The following is a 15,841-nucleotide window of genomic DNA, read 5'->3' on the forward strand; positions in this document are numbered from 1 at the left end:
AAATATAAGAGCTTATTAATTGGACGATGACGTTTATATATGTTTACAGGAAAAATAAATAAACAAACCTTAATCAAGCGGAGTTTGAATGAAGGACCTTATCTCATATTTCTAATATATAAAATAAATTGCAAAGCTAAAATTAATTATTTTAAATATAAGTATACACGCTTTGAAATTTTAGCTAGAATTAAAATTAAAATCCATTTCATTTTTCGACACACATCCATTTTTCTGAGGTTTGCCAAAATGTTCAGGAGGTCTTGAAACGTAAAGATATGCAAAAATATTTTATATATTATTTATTTCGATTTTGGACGATTACTACAACTTACAAGAAGTAAATAAACGAAACTCAATCAAGCGGAGTTAGAATGAAGGACCTTATCTCATCTTTCTAATACATAAAATAAATTGCAAAGTTAAAATTGATTATTTCAAGTATATAAGTATATAAGCTTTGAAATTTTAGCTAAAATTAAACTTAAAATCCGAATCATTTTCCACATACATCCATTTTTCTGAAGTTTGTTAAAATGTTCAGGAGGTCTTGAAACGTAAAGATATGCAAACATTTTCATTTTCTATTTTTGGACGATTCCTATTTAACTTACCAAAAGTAAATAAACAAAACTTAATCAAGCGGAGTTAGAATGAAGGACCTTATCTCATATTTCTAAAACATAAAATAAATTGCAAAGTTAAATTGATTATTTCAAGTACATAAGTATATAAGCTTTGAAATTTTAGCTGGAATTAAAATTACAATCCAAATCATTTTTCCACATACATCCATTTTTATGAGGTTTGCCAAAATGTTCAGGAGTTCTTAACTTAAGTTCTTGAAACGTAAAGATATGCAAACATTTTCATTTTCTATTTTTGAACGATTACTATAACTTACTCTACGGGAAGTTAATAAGATAAAAAAGAATACAGATTTCACTCCAGAGACAGAAGTTTATGGATTTGTTACTGATAAAAAAATAACAAAAACATTGTTTTATCGCTTTTGAGCATTATACTTCATACAAAATTAAGTATTTGTATATACAAAATTGCTAGAAATTTCCGTGTCGAAAACAAATAATAGATAAGTGATTATTAAAATAATTTATTTAGTGTATTTTAAAAATTAAATAACATTGACGATTCAGAAATGACTAATGTTCAATATTTTTAAAATCTTGTTAATATGTGGAAATTTCGCATGTTTATATTTTAAATTTTTCCACACGTAATCTAACTGAATTAGATTTTCACACACACGTTAATTGTTTGATATGCATCAATAATCAATATACGATAAGAATCATTTTTAGTGCCAAAATTATCAGTATGCTTAAAACGCAAAAAAGTAAATGAGTTTTAATTTTTGTTGATTTCAATAATTATTTCCAATTAATCTTATCTAGCTATTTTCAATAAGTCAATAATATAATTTACTTTTTGTTTATACATGATGAAGTTACGTGGCACGTGCGAAATTCTTGGTAAATTTATCACAAAACTGTATTGCACGCTTTAACGATTATTAGTAAACAATAACAAAAACTATTCAAATAAAACTTTAGAATAACAAATAATTCATTATGTAGCACAGTAAATATTCTGTGATATTCGCATAACATTTTATGTAAATATATTTGGAGGACCTTTACCACAGATTAATTTTTTATGAAACCTTTTTTATTATGTTTTTGATATAAACAAAATTCTTCCAAAATTTGCTGATCTCAATTACAACAATTATTAATAATTAACTAAAAATTGGAGAATTAGTATTATTAAGCCACCGTGTGGCTTATCAATTGATTAACCGAGTATATGAAAAAAGTAGAAAATTCATATGTCTATTGTGAATAAAATGAGGTTTCTTGATAACGGTGCTATTAGAAGGCAATCCATCGATTGTCTCCACTAACTGAAATATATAATCATTAATTTTGAAATGGGAAATCTACGGTCGCCTTTCTAATTGTGATATTTCAGCAATGACCCGAATTTTCACTTCGATATTTCCATAATTTCGTCAGGATTTATTCTCAATTCAAAAAGTCCTACTCCCTTATTTTTTAATTCTGATGTTATATAAGAGTAAGGGAAAAGGAAAAGTAAAACTATAATTTTCAACTTCCAGTAGGATAAATTATAGTAATCGCAAAAATATCACAACTGAAAATTTTTATATATCTTTACGTTTCAAAGATCTTTGAACATGTTGGCATACTTTAGAAAAAAATTATGTATGTGGGTGTGTGTGTGCGGATACAAATTTTCGTCGACGATTTCGGGAACACAGTTCAACCGATTTAAATGATTCAAAAAACATTCGATTCATACATACTGATCAGGAGACGTACACATCAAATTATCAGATATTTTATAGTGATTTTAATAGTAAGTATGAGTATATATTTTGTTTACGTTTCTATGCGTTCCGTACCAATGTTTATCTGTGTACCAAAATTTATATTATCCGTCAGACTGCAACGCGGCGCTTACGCGCTTCGATGTCTCTTCTCTATAAAAGTCAAAATTTTCAAAAAAAATTTTTTTTTAAAACAATTACAAAATTCTCAAAAATCTATATAAAAAATTTAAAGGTTTTTTAAAAAATTTAATTTTTGGTACGTAAAGTTCCTGCAATTTGCCTTAAAAGGCACGATGCCCTGCACCACTTGTTGAAAATACATCTTGATTTTAATAATTCCTTTTCCCTTATATAGTGATTTTTTCTTATATAGCATATATAGTGATTTGGTAATAAACTTTCGGTTAATAAACGGTTGAACTCATCACATCGTAATATTTACTACGGATGTTGTTTTTTATCATAAATCAGTTTTCCGCTTTTATTTATGGAAGTTGAACACACAATAAGTTTATAACATTTTTAGTTAAATATTCGTGTTTCACTTAATTATAATTTTTGATTTTTTATAACTTTGATTCTGTTTTATAACTTTGTTGATTAAACGCAGTAATAATTTATTGCATTATAATATAATATATTATATACATATATATTATATATCAAGTGTGTTTATTGGCATGATTAACTTCCCGAAGGAGACGGAAAAGGATGAGAAGTTTGTTTTTGCGAAAAAATTTGATGTGCTAATATTATGTTTTCTCGACGTTTCAAGTCATTCTGAATCGAATCAGACCAAATTTGGAAAAATATGTTTGTGTGTATGTATGTGTGTGTACGTGAGCCGATATTTTATCTTTGACGTTTTTTCAAGAACGGCTGAACCGATTTCAAAAAATTTAAACCATTCGATGTAACTCGATAAGGTCTAGCTTTGTCAGTTTCGTGCGACGATCGGCCGAGCCGTTTTTTCGTAATTAGCTGAAAATGTGAAAGTTTTCGTCCACGTTTTAGCCGACAATCTTGAACCGATCTTAAAAGTTTATAAACTGTTCAAAAATTATTGATTGGGAATCGCGTTGATTAGATTTTGGACAAGATCGGCCAGACTGTTTCTTCGTAGTTAAAGATTGAATTTTTTTTATGGTTTTAATTAAACTTTAAAGATTTCATAATCTAAAATAACATACTAAATACCAAAGTATGATAGTTTTACGATAAGCGGATGAATTATAAAAATTTACTAAGGTTTGAAATAGCACAGAGTGATTCTAATCAGATGATTCCGAGTTTTGTGGATAGTTACTGATTGCAGTTGACGTCCATATTTAAATAAAATACATCTTTAGAACCTTTACCTAAATAGCTGAATTTCTGATTGATTATGTTTATTATCAATGGTTATCAGGAAATTAATTCAAATTGCCTTAAGGCAAAATGCTAGTTACAACTAGTTCATATTTTTTATACCTCACAATCAGTCAGACAGGAATGTCTGATACAAATCATCATAAGATGATGCATGGTACATATATATACATACACATACACACACACACATATATATATATATATATATATATATATTATACAAGTATATCCAAAACTTTCATTCTCCATTGACATTATGGATATAAATACACAGCATACATACATTCACTTATTCAATCATACATAATTGCGGTCTCAAACACATTGGTATAATTCATGTATCTTAATGTGTTTCATATTTTTTATCTTCATTTTAAATTTAATCTCCTTGGGAAGTTTATGAATCAGCTTGGTGGCATCATATAATGTTACTTCTTGTTTTGTTTTTTCAAGCTTGTAAGTTTGATTTCGCCTCGTTAGTTGAGTCGATGTATACCTTCATTTATGGCGAACTTATAAATATGTTTTATATATAAGTATATGGATTTTAATATTGGATTTTTTTATAATTTCCAATATCATATATTAAAAATAAATGTCAATGCGCTATGGTTTTTTTAATTCATTATATATGGTATAATTTAATGATTGTATTTATCAATTAAATAGGTGTGCAATGCTATTTTGATTTATATTTGGAAGTCTTTACTAGAAATTTATTAAAAAAATATGGCTACTGCTATGTGTATGCTTTAATTCTATTATATTCCATGTATTAATTTACATTTTTATATTCTAATCATTTTATTTAATAATTTAATGGTTACCATCATACCCAGACACTCAATCAATGCACTGACATTCTAAGTAAATACATACTTCTAAAATATTTGCTGGTGTTTCATGATAAAATAGGTGCAAATATATAAAAAAGGGGGAAAAAAATAATGGTAGATTGTTTAAGTTTAATTGAATTTTTTTGTTACACCGCTATTTTGGAATTGTACATTTCTAATATAAGAGAATATGTTGGTAATTTCTAAGAGTACATATGAGCAATCGTGCTGATTACTTTTTGGTGTAGATCGGCTCGGCCGTTTTAACTGTGACTTTTTCATATTTTTGACGATTTTGATAAAAAAATTATGTTAAAGTTCATGGTCTTAACGAATAAAAGAAATTAACATATTACAGACTTACGAAAAATGGTTGAATTATAAATATAAAAGTGGTTTATGAACATATTAAAATGTTATAGGTCTACGAAAAGTAGTTGAATTATAAATATAAAAATGATTCGTGGTTTTAACGAACATATTAAAATATTATAGGTCTACGAGTAGTGGTTGAATTATAAATATAAAATGGGTTGCCCTTAACAACATATTAAAATATTATAGACCTACGAAAAGTGGTAAAATTTTAAATAAGAAAGTGGTTTATGGTCTTAATGAACATATTAAAATATTATAGGCCCACGACAAGGGGTTGAATTATAAATATGAAAGTGATTTCTGGTGTTAGCAAACATATTAAAGTATTGTTTACCTACGAAAAGAAGTGGTTGAAAAATAAATATTATATAAAAGTGGTTCATGGTCTTAACGAATATATTAAAATGTTATAGGCCTACGAAAAGAGGTTGAATTATAAAAATGAATAAAATCAAAATTTGGAATAATTAGCTTCGTGCTTAGGATATACGTCATGTATTGTCCGTTCTGTGTTTCGTACTAGAAAAAAACAAACTGTGTTAGATAAATCTGCCTAAACTTTTCTTGAGGCAAAATGCCACTTACACCTAGAATAATCGCATACATGCCTGAAATCCTATTGTATATGAATAAAAACACACATATATATATATATATATATTCTATATTTTTTAATATTCTATTTAATGTTTTTCCGTTTATGGTCTTGGCATAAGCCATATACATTATGGAAACTGCAGTGTTTTGATCAGTATAAGAAATTCAGAAAGAATAAATATAGGGGGAAGTCCCGTAACGCCGGACGGCACTTAAAGCCGGACACTCTATTTAACACGTATTATTTAAGCGAGTATAAATCTTTTTATTTCAAAATACAAGTGAAAGGGGCGCGGGTGGCACACAGGTGCAGGATCACGCGTCACCTAAATATCAATGGAAGTAATTCTAGTGTATTTATGCATTTATATTTTAGTGGCATTCAAAAATAAAAGTAGTACTTGATTGTTATCCGTAAAATGGTAGAATATTATTAGATATTTTAAATAATTTTAGTAGGTACCACCAAAGGAACGAAATTGTCTGTCCTTTAGCACCGGACACTAAGTCGTCCCTTAGCGCCGGAAGTAAACATACTGATATTTCTTGTGAGAATTGACGTAATTTATTCTATATATTTAATTTTGTTCTGTGTGAGTGCTAACGGTCACTACATACCCCAATTTTTCGTATTTTCTAGTCAAAGAATGAAAATCCGTGATGAATGCTCCAGCTGAGAGCATCGGCCAATAGGGTGGATAATTAGCGATATTTTTTTGCAATATCTAAGAATATTTGTCAAACACAAATGTGCAGACATTCCTGAGTGTGGAGATGGCTACATATGTGTTCAATGCTGGTTATTTTGAAATGTCCGGTACTAGATGTCACTTTGTAAAATCATATTTTTTGTCACCAAAGTTTGATTGATAGTATTAATTATTGTTTAGCAAAGATTGCGTTTTTGTTAATTTAGTTTGAATTCTAACTTTTATATCTAACATATGTCATTTAATAAACATTTTGTAAAATATTTGTTGATTTATTTATAAATAACCTTAGGTGTCCGGCACTCGGGGACTTTCTCCTAGTATCTATGGTAAAAGAACAATATCACCTTTGTTATTTCCAAACAATATAATTGTTTCAATAATTTATATAATATATAATCGTCTATAATTTTTATAATCGCGTACCCTATATTAGATGCTTTTTGGCAATTACAATTTCTAAATTACATTTTTCTTACTAATAATTTAATAAACATTATTACTTTTGTTAAAATCTTAGGTGAATTAATTTGTAAAATCTAGTTCATACGGCACTGTTCAATTTAAGATCATGATGAAACAAATAAATTTTTGACTAAACTATAAAAGATTTATTAAAATCCGAATAACCGCTTAAGAGGAGTATCAATTCACACACACACATACACACACACACACACACACACACACACACACACACATATATATATATATATATATATATATTAGGGTGGTCCTTAAAATGGTCATTGTCGATTTTCCTTGCTCCCAGGGGCTCAAATGGTTCCAAATTGATAAAAAACAATTCTCTGAAAGTTTTAGCTCTTAATATTAACGTTTAGATAGAGCGCAATTCAATCCAAATTTGTATGGAAAGAGCATGGAAAAAATTTTGAAAATTTAAAAAAAATGTGTTAGGTATAACTTAGCGACAAATGAATGAGTTTTATTCATTCATTTGTTCGCTAAATTACATCTAAAAAACATTTTTACAATTTTTGAAAAATTTTCCATGCTATTTCCATACAAAACTTTGATTGAATTGCGCTCTATCTAAACGTTAATATTAAGAGCTAAAACTTTCAGAGAATTGTTTTTTATCAATTTGGAACCATTTGAGCCCCTGGGAGCAAGGAAATTCGAAAATGACCATTTTAAGGACCACCCTAATATATATATATATATATATATATATATATATATATGATGATAGTTTTGTCGACGTTTATACATATTTGTAATATTTTAGCAGCCCAACCGTCGAATTAAAAAAAAAGATTAAATAACAAAATTATTTATTCCATTAAACCTTTCCACACTTGATGTGTGTCATCATTCAGTAATCAAACCAGGAAAAACAGGAAACATTAATTGTGATGTAAAATTGATTGAACACTAAATTTGTGTAAAATAATAAAATACTATTATATTAACAAACGAGAAATAGAAGGAGCACATATTGCCCTCCTATATTTAATGTTATTGGTAGCATTGCATTGTGGGCACTGTTCCTGGAACATATATATATATATATATATATATATATATATATATATATATTTTTATTCTATATTTTCTTTTCCAATTATACATTCACTGATGATAACATATGAAAACAAAACGTTTAACAACAATCAATATTATTTTGTTTTGATAATTATTTGATGGCCTTTGAAGATTACATAATTATATTCATAAATACCAATTACCGATGTGTTATATATTATTAACTTCCCGTAGGGCAAGTTATAGTAATCGCAAAAAAATCGAAAATGAAAATTTTTATATATCTTTACGTTTCAAAGGTTTCTGAACATTTTGGCATACCTTAGAAAAAATGGATGTATGTGTGTGTGTGTGTGTGTGTGTGTGTATGTGTGTGTGTATGTATGTACGTGTGTGTATGTATGTGCGGATACAAATTTTCGTCGACGATTTCGGGAACACGGATTAACCGATTTGAATAATTCAAAAAACATTCGATTCGTATTGATAAGGAGACGTGCTGATTAGTTTTTGGCGAAGGCAGGTCTAGCCGTTCCGAAGATACGGGGCAAAAAGTGCCGAAAACGGTAACTCATTTTTCAAGAGAACGGAGCGTCCGATTTGAATAATTCAAAAAACATTTTACTTGTATTGACAAGATGAAGAATTTTCATAAAGGTAGGTCTAGCGGTTTCGGAGATATATGATGATAAAAAATATATGATGGTAAAAAAATTAGCCATTTGGCGGTCAAAAATGATCATTAGACATATGCACATCAAATTATCAGATATTTTATAGAGATTTTAACAATAAGTATACATTTTGTTAACATTTCTATGGGTTCCGTACCAATGCTTATGCGTTAGACGGCGGCGCGGCACTTGCGCTGTGACATTTCGTCTCTATGCAGTTCAAGCAGTACGATTGCATTGAAAAAAAGTTCAGAATTTCCAAAATATGTCAAAATGAAGAAAACATTTTTCTTTTCAAAAAAATTTTTTGTTTTCAAAAAAAAAATTTTCTTTCAAAAAAAAATTTTTTTTTCAAATAAAATTTTTTTTTTCAATAAATAGTAATTTTTTATCAAATTTATAGTTTTTCAAAAATCCAATTTTTTCGAAGTATTTTTTTTTTCAAAAATGTTAATAGTTTTTAAAAAATTAATAATTTTTGGTACGGGAAGTTCCAGCAATTTGCCTTAAGGCACGATGCCCTAATTGCCTTAAGACAGAATTCCACTTACAGCTAGTTATTTTTTCAATACGCAACTCGTCGTCATCGGTGTATATTTCAAACGCCCTACAAAGAAAACAATGTATTGATTAAGTCAGCACAGTGATCTGGTTGCGCAGGTTGTCAAGCTCTGTCAGAGAACTAAGCGAACGTCACAGGCATTGGCCACACTGTGAAGCCTCGAAAGCGAATGTCAGTAGGAGCCAAGTTCCAAGCGATAGTTGATTCCTGCGACAGTAAATCTTTTAATGATATCATTTGATTTATTTACGTTAAATTATTACTGAATTATTACTTATTACAAATGCTATCGCTTCCAGATCTCAAACATTATTCAACACGATGTTGATAGGGTTTTCAAACAGAACTGTCGTAGGCTAATATGTGTTCACATGGTGCCAAAGGTTATAACGTGATCATTTTAATATTAAAGATTAAATAGATAATGAATTAATTGTGTGTCCGTATAGATATGACACACTAAATTATTATTACTGTGATTTTCTGTGGTGACAGTGAAGGAAAATTAATTAGGTGAGTACTTATGAACATAATTGTATTATTTAGTTATTTAAAGTTTTTGTTATCTTTTATTAAATAAAATATTCATTTAATTCATCTCGCAATGATAATTTATAACCAAAATATATTGTTGGATTCAAAATTTCAATTGACAGAAATCTAACCTAAAAATCATGCATCAGTATATATTCCCCGTAAATAAATTTTGCTATTTAACTTCATACAATTTTTGTATATTTTTACACAGTCTTATTATATTAGAAAACATATACTAATTCACATATTTTATGAATAATATTATATAATATATTTGTGCCAGTATTTTACCATGTCAGCTGTAACTTTGTGATAAATTTTCTATATAAAAAAATAAATTGTTTTTACACTTTTTTCTGTCAGCATGTATAACTTCATAGTATATATATATATATATATATATATATATATATATATATATATATCCAATAATTGAAACTATTTTATTAAAGTAAAATGTTTTATTGACAAACGTTTCGGGTCCTGATTTGACCCATCTTCAGTGCATACAAATAATTTTAAAGAAAAAACAAAAAACACGAGAAATATAATGCACTAATTACTATAACAAGTTATAAAGCATGACTTTTAATAACTATTGAATTAAAATAAATATTAAATTAAAATAAACTAGATGAAAAAGTTTTTAAAAAAGGACTCTTCTATTCGAGACATGTTATGTGCTTGGAGAAATTTTAACAAAAATTAAAATGGTTAAAAATTAAGGTTAAAATTTCTCTAACTAAGCATATAACATGTCTCGATGAGAGGAGTTCTTTTTTTAAAACTTTTTCATCTAGTTTAATTTAATTTAATAGATATTAAAAGTCATGCTATATAACTTGTTATAGTAATTGGTAGATTATATTTTCCGTGTTTTTGGTTTTTTCTTTAAAATTATTTGTATGCACTGAAGATGGGTCAAATCAGGACCCGAAACGTTTGACAATAAAACATTTCACTTCAATAAAACAGTTTTAATTATTGCATGAACGCCCAAGAACAACTTTATTATAATATTTCACCATCTGAAAAATTCTTTCGATTCATATATAGAGTGTATAGAGCTGCGAACAAAAATCCAATAATAATAAAAATCTAAAAAAAATTCTCCAGAGATTAAGACAAATAGCATACTTAAGGAAAAATAAAAATTAGTGGATTTTTTCTTATGTATATTGTTTGTTTATATCTAATCAAGACCATGTTTCTTGAGAGATGTCTTAAAGATGGAACGTACCTAGGTCCGAAACGTCGATAGCAAATAACAATCTATTAAACTTTTTGTTTTTTTTATTACAATTGGATTATTTGTTCGAAGCTCTACACAGTATTTACTAAACCATGCCTCAACTATCTAATCTATATTAAGGTGGTTCCAAAATGACAAAAAAAATCTTTGAAAATATCAGCTCTTAATACAGTAGAACTCCAATTATCCGAACTCCGACTATCCGAATCACTTTCAAAAAAAAAAAAATTCCAAAAAAAGTCTAAGTGACAGTTAAAACAGCTTACATTGACAGAGATGTTTAAAAAACAATGATTTTTATTTCTAAACTTGTACATAAGTACATTTTATTTATATTTAAAACATGTGAAAATATTATGTTTCTTTCATTTAATTCAATAAAAAAATAGTGCAATATCAAAACGTAACTTTTTTTCTCTCCAATGGCAATTTTTTTAAAAAAACTCCGATTATTCGAATATTTGATTATCCGAATGGGTAATTAATTCGGATAATTGGAGTTCTACTGTATGAACTTCAAGATAGTTTGCACTCCAGTCAAATTTTCTTACGGAAATAAAATGGGTAAAATTTCATTCGTTTTTTTAAATTTTGTATGTTAGTGACAAGTAAATCAAAATTTTGAGAATAACATTGTATTTGCTTATTTTGATTATAAATATAAAATTACAACAAAAATTTGATATATTTCATAAAATAAGTATTTGCTTAGGAAACACAGGGCCAAGGAACTTGGGTTGGAGTGCGGGCTGGCTTAAAATTGATATTAAAAGCTAAAACTTTTAATGTATATTTTTTTCAATTTGGAAACATTTGAGACCCTGAGAGTAAGGAAATTCGAAAACATCCATATTGAGGTCATTTAATTTAAGACATCCATATTAAGGACATTTTGTTATGTACATTTCGACACTGTATATGTGTCATCATTCAGCACGCTAACAAATTCTAAAAAATATTTCACTAAGTTCATAATATTACAAAATTACTAAAATATATAACAAATATAAAAAATTGTTTAATGAAAAAACAAATCAATGAATTGAAATAATAAACTGAAAAGTTAAATAATAATATTTTGTAGTTAATGACATGATTAACAATTGTGAATGAAACTTATAAAAACAAAGGGGTTTACAAAAGATGATCTAGGAACTAGGAAATCCTGGATCAGCTTTTATAAACCTCGTTTAAATTTACATGTGTTTTTTCTTGGTTTAGTATGTATTGATATATTTTTTATATCAATTTATAGTAATCTTGTAATTTTATAAACTTTGTATAATACTTTTGAGAATATGTGAACGTGCTGACACAGACACAGTTTCGAAACGTACATAATCAATAATTAGTTATTTATTGCCTTTTATTTAGACTTTTTGGCTGCAAATAAACATTTCAAGAATATGTTTTAACGTCGAACAAAAAATCTAAAGTTTATATATATATATATATATATATATATATATATATAATTATTTATTTATTTATAAAAATCATTCGAAAATTTTATGTCCAATTGATAAGTAATATTTCAATGCGACTTCTTCAGTTTACACGGATCTGCTTTCGGGCAGGTAATCCATTATTTATCTATTTTATATTAGTATACCATTAACTATAAATTTAACATTATATCTTAATCATATATTTGTTTAATAAAAAAAACTCCAGTTGTTTAGGACTTTCAACCTTATTCACTGTTAGATTACAAGATCGAAGTTCCAAACATTTGGGAACTTGTTTCATAAGCGCGAATCGGGCAATAACTTGTAAACTTCAAAGTCCTATTAAAACCAGTATTTTTTAAATATATAAAAGTGAAATATAAAAGAACCATAAACGTATGTATTCAAATATTTCTATCAATTAGACTTTACAATATGTTCCAATGCATACCGAGTCATGCCAATGGCTGGGGGCTAAGCAAGACTTTGTAATTCAAAATGATTATTATGATTAAAGCTCTCCCAAAAGATAAAATAATTTTTAACACAAATAATTTAGAGAAGAGTTATATATTCAATGTTTTTACCATTGAGTATATATTGCTAATGAGTATATGCATGCTGCTAATTGAGCACATCATGTTGGTAATAATTCAGAGATTCAATATTGTCTACTTCAGTTATAAATTTCATAAATATTTTTTCTAAACATAACGTATATTATTTATAAACTTATGAACAATTCATGTGAAACTATGAAATTCTATGGGATTAAAATAACTAACTATAATCAAATTTGGATGAATCAACTGTCAAGTTGCCATCTAATAAGGAGAAGTTGCAACCCAACAGCTTATAGGATATAAAGTTCTGATTGCTGTTAAAATATGAGAATAATAATAAAAAATCTAATTGGCTATAAGCAAAAGTTCAATTTGTAAAAAAATAATCATTTTCAGCATTATTCTTGATTTTGAAAATATTCATAATACTATTTACACAATTATAAAATTTTATAACACCTGTAGTAAAAAAAAATTCACGTATATATTTATATAAAACTGCCAGTTTATATAGTCGTCAACCCAATATTATGCAGTAGTGGAACTCATTTCAACTGAAATAGCCATCCAAAAATATATTTTTAATTGAAAATAGCCATTGCGCGCGAATTGGCATTAGCAAGAACAAACACTAAATTTTCCTGGTTCGAGTTGGGTAGACCATTATATATAATATTAGCATTTCATAATTTGCAAATATTACATTTGTACATAAAGAAACCTCTTCAGTCAATTAATAGTAGTACTTGACCACCGGGTGAGCAAAACTATATACTAACTGAACTGTTTTTAGGCCTGATAAGGTCAAGTGTAAGTAGCATCAATTCTGATAAGATAACGCCATCAAATCGCGATCTGATTTAACGTCTGGTAAGTGCATTGACCGTTAATCACAATAAAATGAGAAAATTTATTGTCGTATATATAAGAAAGTAAATGCTTCAACAAACAGGATAAGAGCATTAACTTTGATTGAACCAACAATTTTATTATTTATTATTATTTTATTTTTTGAACAGCAATCAGAACCTACCTATAAGCTGTTGCGCTGATTTGACTTAATACTAGCCAGTTTGATAGCTGGCAACCCAGTCAGTTGTCACATCTATGTATGATATAATTTTATTACAATTTTTGTAATAGGGCGAGTATTTTCATTGGTGCAGCAATGCCGGGCGAGGGCTATTTTTACTTGGAAACATATTGCTATCTATATTTCCAAGAGAAAATTGTTGTCACTGCTGCCTGACAACAGGCTGCTCGAAGTGGGTGTCGAACCCGGGACCTCTGAATCGAGTTCCGTCGCTCTTAGCCGCTTAGCTAAGGGACGAGCTCCAACAATTTTAACTGTAACAGATATTCGAGTCAAAATTATTTCGAATAATCCAATTTTAACTATTATATCATTTAATTTTCTTAGCTTTAGCTTTAACCGATTATTGTATATTTAAATCTATTCGTTATCATAGGTCGATTATTAGACTATGTATTCCCCGGACATAGATCAACGATTTCTTAACTCGTCAGTTTGAGAGGATTACGTAAGAATGATAATTTTTTCTTCATAAAAAGCGAACTAAGTTTTTATTATAAACATATACGTCAAACCGAATGACGTATTGCGTACTTCAAACATTAAATTCTTTAATCGAGTTTATTTGATTAATGGATGATTTAAATTCTTCCATGTGAATACTCTGCTGTTCCTTATCAATGTACGTTTTGTATATGAGCACCTGTGAAAAATATGTGTTTATACATATCGTGGATATAGATACATTGCTTATTATATCATCATAGCCTGAAGCTTTTTAATTTGGCGATTTTGGAAATTTTTAGTCCAAAATAGTGAGGTTCGAATATTGAAAAGCAGGTAGGGCTGTAATGGCAACAGGACCGATTAGCTTGAAAAGAGTGAAAATTATTACTTGAAAAATTTAATTGATACGGAATATATGGAAAGTCGATATACTTGTAATAATAGGGGAAATTCGGGCACAGCAGTGTTTAAAAATTTGTTGTTTCAGTAACGTTTCTGAGACTGTATAAGATTCAGAAAACCATAAACACAATCCTGTCAGATGTTAAACGTCATTGCCAACAGCCGTCAGAGCCTTGTCGCAGTAGTCAGTTCAAACGTGCATCGCGCTTCTAAGATTTTATTTTGCTATATTTTTTGGGACTTATCTATTGTTATTTGTAATTATTTCTATTGAAATCTATTTCATATTAAATAGGTATATTCTAAACAATTTCTAGAGAATCAAAAAAATTAATACTTTTAGTGTATAAGGATGTGTCGTTTGAATACTACATACAATGAGGTATTATAAAAACAATAAACCCCATTAGTTTGTCTATATTTTGTCAATATGATCAAACTGGAAGTTTTATACACTTTCTATAGAAAACATGGTAAAACATGGTATAATCTAATCCAAGTTTTTTTTTGTATTTCGATTTATTGATTACATTTCAAGTTTTTCAGATTCTTTTTGGATTCTGGATTTTGTGTATAATTGTAAATAATACTACTGAGCTTATAAAAAATTTCAAATTTCTGCGAGGAGAGATAGAAAATGAATTAAGTGTTTTCTTCTTTGACCTGCTTTTTGAAAAGTTTCAAGTAACATTCGATGAATTAAAGTAAATTTAACAAAAAGTATAATTAAAGTTCGAAGAATTGAAGTAAATTTAAGGGGGTATTCTACTGTAGAATTTTGAAATTTTTTTCATATTTTCAAAGTTTAGTTATTCAAAAATATGTCATTAAAAGGATTTTTCAAAATTACTATTATTTCCTGAGTTATATCCGTTTTAGTGACGTGGCCTCGGTTCGGGCCCGACCGAGTCTCAAAACTTTGAACGCGTTTTTCTCGGAACTACTTTTTTCGAGCTGGCGGTAAAGATATCTCGAGTTCTAATGAACCTCAAATTGAATCAAATTTGGAGAGGATCTTCTCTATACATCGTTTTATCGCATGGACCTTTCCCAAAACTATAACTTTTCATTTAGTATTTTTAAAAAATTCG

At 28.0% G+C, this 15,841-nt stretch overlaps 1 protein-coding gene across 3 annotated transcripts in view; it reads left to right on the forward strand.

The window, feature by feature from the left end:
* Positions 1–15,841, forward strand: part of LOC113377116 (monocyte to macrophage differentiation factor-like) — a 55,565-nt gene that overhangs the window by 24,833 nt on the left and 14,891 nt on the right. The window contains exons 1-2 of one of the 3 annotated variants that reach the window (XM_026617319.1): positions 9,182–9,223; positions 9,308–9,521. The exons of 1 other annotated variant lie outside the window; for it this stretch is intronic. The gene's annotated coding sequence lies outside the window, so the exon portion shown is untranslated. Of the gene's footprint in view, positions 1–9,181; positions 9,224–9,251; positions 9,522–15,841 lie in introns of those variants that run through there. One more of the 3 variants, XM_026617321.1, reaches the window with a different exon arrangement.

Source organism: Ctenocephalides felis, unplaced genomic scaffold, assembly GCF_003426905.1.
Source record: "Ctenocephalides felis isolate EL2017-DRISC unplaced genomic scaffold, ASM342690v1 CF-g0.4_SCAFFOLD_01886, whole genome shotgun sequence".
NCBI lineage: Eukaryota > Metazoa > Arthropoda > Insecta > Siphonaptera > Pulicidae > Ctenocephalides > Ctenocephalides felis.